Source organism: Eschrichtius robustus, chromosome 13 (assembly GCF_028021215.1).
Source record: "Eschrichtius robustus isolate mEscRob2 chromosome 13, mEscRob2.pri, whole genome shotgun sequence".
In the NCBI taxonomy this organism is placed as follows: Eukaryota; Metazoa; Chordata; class Mammalia; order Artiodactyla; family Eschrichtiidae; genus Eschrichtius; species Eschrichtius robustus.
Window position 1 is genome coordinate 87,480,461 of NC_090836.1, and position 15,186 is coordinate 87,495,646.

Here is a 15,186-nt window from a genome sequence, read left to right on the forward strand (position 1 = left end):
CAGGGTTTAATCCTACATTGAAGGGAGGCATTGATGTGTCAATAGCAACATATTTCTACCAGTCTGGCTTTAGCTTCTCTGGGTTTTGGGAAGCATTTAAGCAAAAAAAAAAAAAAAAAAGAGAGAGAGAGAGAGAGATGGTTGATGGGATGGGAAATAGTCGTAGAATAATTTATACAACCTCCCTTCACATAAACTCTATTGTGTGTTGATTTTTTTTGTGTCTAACAGTGCTTTGCACAAAAGAAACACTCCATACATACTCGATGTTAAAGGAATTAACTAATTAAATAATTTTGTATTTAAGTAGGCTCATGCATTGACCAAAAGTTATTTCAGTGCAATTTGATTCCTTCCAAAGGAATTAAAAATGAGCAAATGTGAGAGGAAGAGTGAGCTAATTTGAACACACGGCGTCTAACTTTTTAAAAAGATCATGCCTTTCTTTATCACTAGTCAATTTAGTGGTCCAAGGAACAAAGCAGCTGCACACCACAAAAGGAAGCAAAGGCAATTAAGACTGTAACAGGATGTTAAAATTGAAGTTATGACCAGGTCCCAAAATTCAGTCGATGGAAAATTCCAAAAGGAGATACCAAGTCACCAATGGCATGTTCACAAAGGAAATAATGATCCTGAGGAACTGGTTGATGAATTTTTGACCTCTCAGACAGGTGAAGACTATAAAAAGGGAGGAGTGGCAGGTGATCTACTATTCCATCACCTCTAGAGAGAGGAAACTTTGAGGAAAGCACTACATAGCTGGGAGCAGAGTCTGACCCCTTCCTGGGGAATCTGTAAGACGATGAAGACTGTCCAGAGTTTTGGCACTGGAGTCAGGAGAGAACTCCGTGATGGGACTGGCCTGTACTCCCAGGGCATGTTGGAGCAAAGGATACAAGAGGATTTCCTAAGGACCAAATGTGGACCAACCGAGAGAAAGAGAGATAGGTTGTTTCTAATCCTTGAGGTGCAGAGGTATCCCAGCGGCAAGAATCTGGAGGTGAGCACCTTGGTGAGGGAGGAGTTAAGAGCAACCACTCAAAAGAAATGTATATTCACATCTCCCAGGATCAAGGGATCTTCAGGGAGAGGAACCCAGTGTAGAACGTCTTGTGAACCTATTGAAATACCCGCATAGAGGTACAATCTGCCGGGCACAAAGTATAGGAAACCACCCCATGTGGTTCCATTAAGACTTTTCTTCACCAGTCCTTTCTGACCTTGGAGGGGTCAAAAACTGATGGCTAGCTAGGGAGGGGGTGGAGAAGAGAAGCACGAGGTAGAAAAATATAGAAGAAATCAACCAACCTTCCCCTTTCTGACTGCAGTTTTCCAAATATACCCAATATATATTTCTGAAATATACCCAAAGAAGGAAAGAAGAAGCAACCCTAAATCAATTTAGAATTTTTTAGTGATATCTTAGATTCCCATTAACCTTTCTAAACTGAGACTATGTTCTCAATTTAAAGTAACTGTACAACTGTTTATTACCTAAGTGTGTACAGAAATTTCATGGGTCATGACCACAGGCAGATCCTGGTTTGGGGGATCCTCATTAAGAAAAATATAAAACTGTGCTTATAGGAAAAGAAATTACAACAAATTGAAGATTTTTAAAAGCTGACAAATAACACATTTATCACAAAATAAAATTTTTGTTAGCTCCCTGGCACATTGATATAATATTTTTTCTAAGTAAATTTTGATTGAATATTCTTTGATAGTTTCTTCATATGACAATGTTTCAATAATATTATTTTCTGAAAAGAGAATAGAAAAATGTTTGTATTGATCAACTTTACTTATAGTACCAATACAGGTTTGTGCCCTACAAGAGATAGGTGTAATGATAAATTCTATTTCCTTTGTTTTCCCATTTTAAAAAAAGAAAAATTATAAATGCACATGGCATTTATAATTATACAGACTGCATTTTCAAGTTTGTTCTAAGAATCTATGAGAACCGACTCTTCTGCTTGGTCTTATGTGTGTGATGATTAGAAAAGTTTTCAGCAGACTAGTTTCTGGTTCTGTATGGTTCAAACCTGGTTACCCCTCTCCTACCCAGGCTCTGTGTGACACATTCCTATCTAGATAAAACCTCTGGTTTTTGCCTTATTGTTGGAACACCACTGAGTCAGCCTGGTAAGCAGTAGAAGCAACATTCAGACATATTCCTGCCTTCATTGAGCTTTCAGCCTGCCAGGCAGAGACAGAAGAATCAATTGACCACACTAAAAAGATGGGAGATGTGTTTCAGAGGCAGGGAGCATTGCACTATAAGAGTGCACAAGAAAGGAATTATTCTTTGATAATTATTATTTAATGGATAATGGACTAAGTATGAAACAGAGACCTAGGCAATGTGGGTAGTTGCAAGAAGCCCGTCCAACTCTATCTTAAAGCCCTCTATTGAATAACAGAGCCCTTCCTTTATTCCGGAATCTCGTTTCTCCCTCTGAACTTTGTATTGGACTTTCTGCTTAGTACCTTGCTGTCAGGCACTACTGGGATCTACTCTGCTCAGCCAATGGTGTTGTTTTCCTGGAGAAGGTGGGGAAACACAGGAAAGAGGCAGCCCAGTCTGGCTTGGGTATAAGAAGACTCTATTGAACTCAAGCTACCTCTTGGCATCTCAGAGCCCTCTTGTACTTAGGTTGGGCTTCTTTCCAAATTAAACAATCTTTCACAATCACCTTCTAATTCTGCACCCTTATCCCATCACTATAACAACTCCCACCCCATAATACACAGTGGGGGATAGGCATTATCAAGAGAGGCAGGATGAATGAATCAACAAAGGAATATTTGCCTTAAATTGTGGGGCTTTTTCCCCAGAGAATGTATCTTCCTCTTCTGAACCCTTGGTATGTTTGCCTTCTATAATTCCGGGAAAACAATATTTAAAAACCCACTTCTCTGTGTGTGGCAGATCAACTGCTTCATAAGTATCTGAGGTGCTTGTTTAAAATACAGATACCAAGCTTCACTCTAGAACGGCTTCTCAGAGGATCTGGGGACTGGGACCTGGTAATATGATTTTTTTTTACATCTTTATCGGAGTATAATTGCTTTACAACGTTGTGTTAGTTTCTGCTGTATAACAAAGTGAATCAGCTATACATATACATATATCCCCATATCCCCTCCCTCTTGTGTCTCCCTCCCACCCTCCCTACCCCACCCCTCTAGGTGGTTGCAAAGCACCGAGCTGATCTCCCTGTGCTGTGCAGCTGCTTCCCACTAGCTATTTATTTAGCCTTTCAGGTGACTGTTTTGTAGATTAAAGTTTGAGAGTGACTGCACTAAAGATAGTGCATAGATGTCCTTCCCAATGTCCAACATCAAGAGAGAAATCAGATACCCAGACTGTATGACACCAACACGACAACTATAGGACAAGGGAGAAATCTCAGCTCTATAAAACAATCCATGGAGGAAACTGTAAAATATGCTAAATTAAAAAGACAACAGCATGAATAAACTGGCACAGGTATAGGTTGATTCTTTACAGCATTGTTGAAATAGCAAAAGTGTCCAAATATGATGTACTGATTAAGCAAACTACAACAGAGTCATGCAAAGAAATACTATGCAGTTTTATAAAAGAATAGAAAACTAGATACTGCTAAGATATGTTGTTAAGTTAAAAAGGCAAAGTTCTGAGCATATATATAGCATATATATGGTATACTGTCGTCTGCATGAGAAAAGGGGGAAGGTAAAATATGTGTTCATATTTGCTGTGTTCCCATGAAGAAATGCTGGAGGGATACAGAAGAAATCAACAAAAGTGGTATGACATATTGTTTGCTGTAACAGCCTAATCTGCTCACACTTCTGTTTATCCACTCTCTTTGGGTAGTGTCTTCCACACTGTCTCCGGGCATGGCCACATCATTTGCTTTCACCAATATGAAGCAAGCAGAATTTGGGATCTGCCTTCTCTGGCTGCTCATGCAATCCTGTGAGAGCCATGTGAAGAAGCCCAGGCTAGCCTGATGGATGATGAGAGACACATGACCAGCTGCCTACCTCACTTCCCAACCCCTAACATAGCCAGCAGCATATCAACTGCAGAGTGGTATGGAATAAGGGACTCACAGAAGGGATTAGACCTTGCATAACTGAAAGTCATTAGCCAGAGACCACAAGGAAGAGCTGGTAAAGAAGTCTACAGAAGGCTGATACTTTTGTATTTTATGCTATTCCTGAAAGTCACCCAAGGTCAGCAGGGTAGATTATTAAAAAGAACAAGTGAACACAAAGCAAGGGAGATGGAGGCCGAACTGGAAACTGTGTCTGTCTTTCATTCCACCTAATCCCTTTGTTATGGAGCTGTAGTTGTGCCTGGCCCAGGACTCAGAGAAGCAGGAGGGGCTCCATGGGAGCGGTAGGAGTTGTGGGTCTTGCTGCTGCCCCATGGCGAAAGGGGGAGCCTGTGGGTCAATGACAAAACACATGGGCTGCATTGGTGCCTCAGGCCCTGCACCAATATTCCAAGCATAATGGCTGCTGCCTCACTTCTACCCCGCAAAAATCATGCAGGTATCCTGTGTTTTCTACTCAAATCCAGAATTATACAGGGAAGGGAATCCTAAGACATGTGCTAGTAATTCAGCTAAACGAATACAGCAAAACCACCACGCCAGTCTAGATCACCACCTTCCAGCCAACTGACTCCAGAAGCATGGCGTGTACTCAGAAGAGTTCCACCAAGATCACCCAGACCAGAAGAACTACTCAGCTCACAATAGAATCACAAGCTAAATTGTTATTTTAAGCCACTAAGCTCGTTGCACAACAAAAGCTGATATAAGTGGATATCTAAAAATGATGAGATGGGTGCATAACAGTAGCTGGAGAAAGGGTAGGAGCTAGACTTCTCAATGTACACCTTATTCTGTGAGACATATCATTTAAATTTTTTGAACCATGTGAATGTACATAAGAATAAAATTAATTTTAGAAGTATCTGAAGTGATCGTAGGATGCTAATGGGTAGCTATTGCAAAAGGCACTATTTAAAGGGGTGTAGGTGTAATTCAGAGAAACAGAAGAGATGTGTGTAAGTCAATGGAGTCCCCCAGTCATGTCCATCTCAGATATGGAACAAGCATCCACCCATCCTCTGTCAGGCACTCTTATCAGAGTCAACCTGTCTTCTCTCTCTTTCATCCTTTAGTCCAAACTGTCATCAAGGCTTTGGAGTCCATCTCTGAGGTATCTCTGAAATATGCCATCTTCTTTTTGTCTCCACCACCATCACTGTGGTCGAGACTATTCCAACAGCTCATATCCCTGCTACCATATTGCCTCTCTGCAATCCACTCTCTGTATTTAACAGGAGAGGTAGTCTTAAAATAGAAACTGTATCATGTCATCCCCTCTCCCCATCTCCTGCTTGAAGCCTTCAATGTCTTTTCATTATGTTTGGAATGCAAACTCCTTGTCCTTATTTATAAGATCTTGCAAGACGTTACTCCCACCAACCTCTCCGATCTCCAGCGTCACTCTCCCAGACGCCCCCCCACACCACCAGACCCCAACCACGGCGGTCTTCTTTCAGTTCCTCAAATACTCAAGTTTTTTCATACCTCTGGCTTTTGCACACGGTGTTTCTTATGCCTGTTAACTTCTTTCTCTTCCATAGACTATAAGCTCCATGAGGGCAGGGCCATATCTGCCTAGTCTATGATTGTATCCGCAAGTCCTGGCAGAGTGTTCTGCACGGTGGACCCTTGACAAATACTTGACAGATGAATGAATAAATAAAGCAAGGTGGATTGAAGTAAACCATCTCCTTCCAATTGCATTGGAGTATCCCTATTTTTAAGCATTCTCTGTTTCTTCTTAGATTTGTTTATCTGGCTCTATCCCTCACTTCATCCCGGTCTCTGTCACAATGTCTCTTCCTCAGAAAGGCCTGTTCTGACCCCTATCTCATGTAGTTTGCACTTGACCCTCTCTAAGTCCTTATTTATTTGTCACTCTCTGAAAATATAATTTTTACGCGTTTATAACATGGCAGGAACTGTGCCTGTCTTAATAATAGCTGTATCTGTAGCACCTAGAACAGCACTTAACACATAGGAGATGTTTGATGGTAAACACATATACCCATACATACATAAATGGAACAACAGATAGTGGCCCTGTCTTGCTCTTCCTTCCCTCCCTCTGAGGACTGGCAGTCCTGACCTTGAATTCCAGCCTAACCTTGGAACCCAGCCACCACTAACAGGGCTGCCCATTGCTGAGCGTGTCAGAGTAGCATCTACTTTGAATTCTGTATTTCTGGGCTTCATCCACCTCCTGGAACGTATCTTCCCTTGCTATTCCCTGATTGCTACTAATATGCCTGAACCATGACAAGATTGCTGTATACCCTTGGATGCCACGCTTGGCTTGCCAAACTGAACCCTCTCTCTCACTGTGTCTCCCCACCTCACCTCTTTTAGAGCCTATTCCTATTCCTTCCCCCAGCTGCCTCAACTGACCACACCTCCCTGAGTCCCGAGACATGACTGTCAAAGCAAGTCCCAAAAAAGTTAAGGAAATTCAGCAACACCTCTTGAAGCTTTAATTGCGCATTTAGAGCTGCATCATTCTTCTAAAAAGCTGCATAGAATCCCATAATTTGAACGTACCACCATGTATTAAACTATTCCTCTGCAGATAGCCATACAGGCAGCTTTACTTTACAATGTTGGCAGCTAGCATCCTTGTGCAGGCCCCCTTGGAGACATTCACTGTGATGACATTTATATAAAAAGAAAAGAAATTCTGCACATTTTCCATGGCATGGCACATATATAGGTACACAAATGCATAGAAACCATCAGTAGTAGTTACTTTTAGGGACCAGGGTAGTGTTCAAAGACACTTTTTATTTCTCTATAATATTATAGTTCGGTAATAAGGAAAATGCAAGCATGTATTACTTGTGTAATTAAAGATGATTAAAGACATTAATGAAACAAATTTTAGCCAAAAAGTTGACCTCCCTTTTCCAAAGTACCTTTCTCGGGGATAGTAGAAAGTGATCATATGATAGGAATTTCTCTATTCCCATCTCTGGGTGAAGGTGTGGCATGTTGCAAAAGACAAGCTGTCAGTTTGCCCTGAGAGGAGGCCACCTGGGGAGGTCATCACCCAGTTAGGCAGCATGGTAACTCATCTTCCCTCTGTTCATTTGAAGGACTTTCAACTTTTACTTTGAACTTTGTCTCTTGAGTCAGGAGAGTAGAGTCCAATAAATGGAAATCTGCCTCAGCATTTGATCTCAGATTTCTAGACTATAGCTGCATCCATGCAAAATCTATCCAGTACTTACCAGGGAAGCCCAGGCCTGGATTCTGCAATTGTATCATGGTGTAGTGATTGGGTTCCACAGCTAAGTCAGTAGGATGTCATGGGGCTGTCATCTGGTATCTGGGCCACTGAGTTACATTAGAATGGTGTAACAGCAATGAAACAGCACACCCCCGGTATTTTTGTGGGGCTTTTCTTTCCCAAATGCTTCCTGACACCTCACACATCTTTGCAACATAACAATGTGATAATTCTGGGGCAGGTGTCACCTTCCCTGTTTCACTGAGGTACTTTAGTCCAAGAGTACTGGTCTTTTAGTCTCTTGGCCATGTACCCCAGGGCCTTTGCACTTGCTCTCCTCTGCCTGGGAATGCTCTTTCCCTAGATCATCTGGCAGGATTCTCTTCTCATTCAGTCCACAGTCCAGTCTAGAGCAGTCTTACCTGACCACTCAGGTACCCTTCCAGTTACTTTCTATTATATCACCTTGTCTTATATTCTGTACGGCATATATCACTATCTGAAACTATGTGGTTTATTTATTTGTTGATATATTGTCTTCCCCCTCTCCAGCTGAGTGTGAAAGGGCTTAGGACGTCATGTTCGCTGTTAAATACCCAGTACAGTTCCTGATACCCTGTAGGCACCCAGGAATATCTTTTGAATACATGAATAAGTGGTTTCCCGGAGACTGGGCTAGAATAGTGATTCTCAACCATGGCAAGCTCATTAGAATCATCTGGAGGGCTTTTTAAAAATACAGTGCCCAGGCCCCCCCCTCCAGAGATGCCCATTTAACCATGCATCAGATCTGGGGTGGCGTCCAGGGCATGGTAGTTTTAAAAGCTGCCCAGGTGATTCTAATATGTGTTCAAGATTGGGGATCCTGGGCTGATGATCTTTCTAGTCATTTCTGATGTTGTTGCAATCCCCCAGGAGGAAGATTATGGTGATGAGGACCGCAGTGATCACAGAGGAGGTGGTGAGATTTGGTTGAACTTGAGCTGGATACGAGATGTACAGCTGAGGCCAGCCCGGTGAGGATGTGCCTGAGATCGCGGGCTTTACCAGCAGAACTGAAACAACAACCCACATTGTCTGATTATAAAATAGCCCAGCTCTCCCTGAAACATGGCATCTTTCACTTCTTCAATGACCAATCACTCCAAAGTATTCTAAAAGATTCTACAGAAATCAGTGCACAAATTTTGACTACCTCCTCTCTGAACTTAGAATTGCATTTAAATGGAAGATCTGCTCAAAGGCAGAAGCTTCTGGATATAAGCCTCCTCTCATTATTGTCATGTCCTCCTTTTTTTCCTTCTGCTTCAACTCTTTTCTTTTCTCCATTTCTTTTTCTCTGTAATCTTACCACTTGCTATTTCCCCAGCACTTTCCTCAAATATTTGAAAGTTTTTTGTGTGTTTTGTTTTGTTTTACTCCAAAACTTGGAAAGTTCTCTGCATAGCATTGTGGGCAATCTATGGATAAGAAAAAAACTATTCATCCAAACATTCCATCTCATCCTCATGCAAAGAGGCCACACAGATTATCCTTGGCCACAAATCCCAGATGATACTCTTCTCAGACCAGAGAAATGGGGAGAAAATTGGAGTGCAGGCACTTGACCCTTCTCCAGACCTTGGAAGTTGCAAAGTCCCTGGAAAACAATAGACTATCAAGGTCTTCTGGGCATTTGGGAAAGATGGGTCATATGAAATTTTGAGTTTTGGGAGCCTCTAAACAAATCCCCTCTTCTGTCAATTAAACAATTGATTTATGAGGAGTGAAGTTGCCGCGTGGTTTGGATACACCATGCTGCGGGGATGAAAAGAGAAGGAAATGTGATTTTGCTTGGAAGACCTTTTAGACTGTTGGCTGTCTAGCACTGAGAATGAAATCTGGGTGCAGAAAGGATGGAGAGGGGGTGGGGCTGATGCAGAGTGGAAGGATGGATTGGCCAGGATGCAGCATCTGGCCCTGAGTGAAGCATTACATTGCTTGCAGCTGTGGGATGGTTTGGAGGTCCCATTTTCCTAGATTCCTTCAGGGTCTCCTTTCTTTCTGATGAGGTGGTGAGGAGACACAGGGCGTGTTGGGTTCAGTCCTCTTGGCACCGGGGGGAGTGTGTGTTTTGTGTCTGTGTGCATAGTCGTGAAACTCAGCAGACCTGACACTATTCTCCGCAGGGGAGGTTCAGGGGAAAGGCCAGGTGGGACGTGGCATGGTTATTACAGTGACCACACAACACACACTGTCCTCCCCTGCTTAGGCACTTCACATTCTCCAGTGAAAAATTAGTGGGAGATGCTCATTTGTGTCAGGTTTTCTTTATGATTTAAATGCTCTATGCTTCACCCAGGACACCTGCGTTTGTTGAGTGATACTAGAGGAGGCTTTTGAGAGGTTTGCAAAAGACCAAGCAGTGAAAGAGATGAGTAATGAAATGGAGGGTGCCCCTGGGGTTGAAGAGAGCATGTGGGAAGATGTCACTGGGAAGAGGGGGTAGAGAAGGATAGGCAGTCCTCTTTAGTCATCCATTCAATAATATAGCTATTTATTGTGCATCCTTGTGACAAGGTGCTTTCCTAAGCCTAGTGGGTATAGCAAAGTGAATCCGAGAGACCTTGCCTTTCCCATGTTTGCTCATCATATTCCTGCTTATCTTCAGTGGAGACTCTCTTGACTCCTGGGTGGACATCTTAACCCTCTCCTCTATGCTTCAGTAGCCCTTCATGCAGACTTCTCCTCTGGCACTCACCACATTTATTATGCTTTAATTTTCTGTGCAGACATCCGTCTGCCTCATAAGACTCTGAGTTCTGCAGACAGGGATCATGTCATAGTCATCTTTCACTCTCCTGCATATGGAAGTTTCTCAATAAAGGCTGATTAAATGGATTTGACAAACAATGTTTAATTTGGAAAGGTGGATGGGTCTTCACGTATTTATAAATATGATGATGATGATTTAATTTCCCAATCTGTTCCAGGCACTGAGGAGGCAGGTTTGAAAGTGATATGTCGAGATCCATAGATTTTCTATCTTGTTCTCCAGACAATCAGTGATGTCAGAACTATCCCATGGAGTATTGATGGGTGGATGAAAATTAGTGGTCATTATTTAGACACAGTTGATACAGTTTTTTTTTTTTTTTTTTTAAGTCAGTGTGGTCCTTCCCTGATTAATTGCTCTCTCTTTCATTGTCCCTAAACCATGCCCTCAACATGTGCCACATCCAGGAAGTACTCAACAGCAGTGACAACGATCATAACAACCAATATTTATTTGGTCTTTCCATGTGTCAAGGTTTATTCTAAGTGCTTTGCATGTTTCATCTCATTTATTCCTCATGCAATCCTATGAGGCTGATACTGCTATTATTCTCATTCTAAAATGAAGAAACTGAGACACAAAGAGTTTAAGTAACTTGCTCAAGGTCACACAACATAGGGGTGGGGTAGAAGCAGGATTCCTGCCCAGATAATCTGCCTCTAGAGGTTCTGCTCTTAACTTCTCTGCTAATTGTGTCCCTTATTTGGCTATTGACCCCAGGAGGTTTATGCACAAGAAGGGATCAAAACACCTCACCTCTTGTGTTGAAGACCTGTTGTTAGAGACATTTCTTGAACTGATTTTCCCTCACCTACTCTTCAAGACTTGGCATCACCCCCTCTGGAAAGTCATCCTTGATCTCTTCCAGACTTAGCCAGATGTTGCTTTCGGTATTTCCACAAAACCCTTTGCTCTTATTTTTCATGTGGCATCAATTGTAATAGTCTAATTTCTTGTCTGTTTCCCCTAGAGTCTGTGAGTTTCTTAAAGACAGAAACATATCTCAGTGCCTAGCATCTGTTATTCAACAAATATTTGTTTAAGAAAAAAATTACAATTTACCTCCAACTTCTCAATAGCGTTACCAAAAGAATGCTTATTGCTAGCTATATTTATTCATTCATTATTTCATCCACTGATTTATTCATTTTTCAATAGATATTTATTGAGGGAGAATCTATCTGTGTTAAGCATTCTTCTAGGGGCTGAAGTGGTAAAACATACATGGTTCCTGTTCATAAAACGCTACTGTGGAAGGTCAAGACGTTAATCAGAAGTGTCTAATTACAAAATCAGGATATCGTTATGTGATAAAGGCACAGAATGCTATGTGAAAATATAAAACTAAAGATAAAGGTCCGTGGGACTTCCCTGCTGGCACAGTGGTTAAGACTCCACACTCCCAATGCAGGGGGCCCGGGTTTGATCCCTGGCCAGGGAACTAGATCCCACATGCATGCCACAACTAAGACTCATGCCACAACTAAGAGGCCCGGCTGCCACCACTAAGGAGCCCATGTGCTGCAACTAAGGAGCTGGCGAGCCACAACTAAGGAGCCCTCGAGCTGCAACTAAAGGAGCCCACCTGCCACAACCAGCGCAACCAAATAAATAAATATAAAAAAAAAAAAAAAAGGTAAAGGTCCCTGGGTCTCAGAGAAAACCCATAATCCTACCAAAGGGTCAAGCGGGTCATCCTTTGACTCTCTAGGGTGTGCCTCTGAGTCAGTAGTCACTACTGATGATAGCAGGCCAACTGAATGCAAATTTGGAAAGTCTGGACAAGTCAATAAGTTATTCCTACAAAAGTTTTAGAGTGGTTGAGTTAAAGAGACTACAACAATCATTGAATCCAACTTCACGTACACTGGAAAAGCTCACATTAAGATTCCAGGTAAACTGATTGTGTAAGAAAAATGCAAATCAGTCCCACTTCATGAGGATTTACTCAATGTCCCAACACTATTTCTGGTAATAAATAGAGACCAGTGTCTACCTAGAAACTTCATGAGGCATTTAGGGACTTCTCTTGATGTTCTCAGGTATTTTACACAGAATCCAGAGCACATCATCCCAAACCAATTTCGAGTTTTGCCAGGGATTTATTCCAAATTCGTCTTGGTGCTACGGTCTGATGGGTAGAACCAGATAGCAGAGATCCACCTTCTAATCCCAGAGGACATTCTGATAGAGTGAGTTTTTGTTTTATTTAGAGGAGGGATCATAAGATATTATTAAAACAACTTGAACATCTGGTTTGGGGATAAAGTTATTTTATTGTGTGACTGCCAAGCCACAGAGCCAAGCTTACCAAGAAAGCCTCCTTCTCTCTCAGCCTTCTGAAAAGCCTAATACCCAACTATAATAATGTGCACCCTCCAACACAAACGAAGAGTAAAGGGGAACAGAATGAGGTCTTCAAGACGCAAGGAAAATTCACCTGTGGTTGGAAAATCAGAGCAATAAGGGATAGTTAGGCTCCATTTTGAATCTTTTCTCGAGCTGATTGCCTCCTATTCAAACTCTCAGTGAAAACATTCAAAAAAGGAGCAATATCCAAAAGAAGTATTCACTGAATCCCAGGAAAATTCCTCCTCCCGTCATTGCTATCCTCTCCTCTCTCAAGTTGAAGGCAGACATTCAGTCTCAGAGAAAATAAAAATCAGAGTTAGCAAGGACCCTTAGAGAACACATAGAATGGGGCTATTCTCTCTACATGAGTCCAGTGCTAATGTAGTCCTCTCCTGCTGTTATACTATTGCTCTAGATATGCCCTTAAGCTATTTAGACCCATTCATTTTTTCAAAAAATATTAATGAGCACCTGTCAGGTAACAGGCTCTGTACTAGGCACTGGGCCCTCTGATCTGATGGTATTTGTATTTTAGGCAGCCAAGATACAATTAAACAGACATATACATGAAATGATTGCTAGTTGTGAAAGAGCCAGGAAAGAAACACACAAGGCACTGGGAATGTAATGACCTGACCCTCCCATGTCTCCCTGTCATGCCCATGGAAGAGCCTATAGTCAATTATGACACCCTTTCCCACATTCCAGGCCCCTGTCATGCCCATGGAAGAGCCTATAGTCAATTATGACACCCTTTCCCACATTCCAGGCAGTCAATACCAATAGATTAGATTGGTGAACAAGGTGAAGTCTACTTGCTGTCCCCAAACCTGGGTTTTCAGACAAGGGCAATAAAACTCCCAAATAAGATATAACTATGTCCTGTCTTTCTACTCACAGTATCAAACAGTTGGAAAACAGCCTAGAGATTTATTTTGCTCAAACCCCTTGCTTTGCAGTGACCCACATTGGGGCAGTAACCTGCCTCAATCTCCCAGCTCACCAGTGGCAAAGCCCTGGCTGGAGACCCAAGTCTTATGACTCCAATTCCAGGACCTTCGCTTGCTGTCTTCAATGGAGATTGTAACATTTTTGTCTTATTCTACTCAACCCTCTCTCCATTCACTCATTGTGCTTTCATAACTCAAAGAACCTAGAAGAGGGAGGAAAGTAAAGTCCAAAAGTTTAGGAGCTAACTAAAGTTTGTGGTTGGCAAAATGGATTCATGAGCGGTAGATTGCAGAAGCTTAAATAGGGAAAGCATATCAGAACCCAGAGATTAGGTTCTCTCTTAACTGTTAGAATATCCAGATGCAGAGAAATCATCCTCCTGTTGAGTTCTCAGTTTGCCTTTTCAGGGATGGGAATTTGGGACTGAAGGGAGGGGGATGGTGAGGGACATGTGGGGCAGGGACTAGATTCTTTCTTTTTATATCTGCTACCTGCTCATGCTTGACTACGTACCTAATGCAAATTCTGAGAATAATCCAGCACATGCCAAACGGGTGACGCTATTTTTTTTGCATCTGACAGCAGTTTGCCAGAGGAAGTCAACTATAAACAGGTTTTTAGGCTGACAATCCAAGGCTCCTCACAGAATTGACTCAGCGGATATTTTGTCCAAGGTACATAGAGCAAGTTTGCTAAGTCTGGGTCATTCTGATAAATTCTTGAAAACAGGGACCCCAGACTGCAAGGGGAGAACATCAAAGATCTCCTGGGGCCGTAACTAAGAGTTGGCAACTGGCCTATGTCCTCACTTCACTCCAGCCTTGGAGCTTGCAGCAAAGGAAGCTCACTAGGCAGAAGTCCTCGTCTGTCTTCTTCTTTTTTTTTAATTTAATTTTTTATTGAGATGTTACTGGTTTAAAATATTATATAAGTTGCACGTGGACAACATTATATTTCTACTTATGTATACACTACAGCGTGCTCACCACTAAAAATTTAGTTTCCATCCATCGCCATACAGTTGATCCCCTTTATCCATTTTGCCCTCCCTCTGGTCCCCTCCCCTCTGATAACCACTACTCTGTTCTCTGTATCTACATGTTTGTTTTCATTTGGTTCGGTTTGTTCATTTACTTTATGTTTGCTTGTTTTTTCATAGTCTACATATGAGTGAAATCATATGGCATTTGCTTTTCTCCACCTGACCTATTTAGCATAATACCCTCAAGGTTCATCCATGTTGTCACAATGGCAAGATTTCATCTTTTCTTATGTCTGAGTAGTATTCCATTGTATATATATATACCACATATTCTTTATCCATTCATCCATTGATGGGCACTCAGGTTGTTTCCATTTCTTGGCTATTGTAAATAAGGCTGCAATGGTGCAAGGATTGTTCAACATCTGCAAATCAATGTGATACACCACGTTATCAAGATAAAGTCTAAAAACCATATGATCATCTCAGTAGATGCAGAAAAACTATTTGACAAGATTCAACACCCATTTATGATAAAAGCTCTCAATAAAGTAAGTATAGAAGGAAAGTAACTCAACATAATAAAGGCCATGTATGACAAACCCACAGCTAACATCATACTCCTCTCCTTTAAGGCTATCTGCTTAGTTGTGACTCCCCTGAAGAATCAGAGCTTCTTGACTTGAAAAAATCTCAGTAGATTATCTAGTCCAGCCCTTACTCCAGGGAGGTAAATTAACATTGT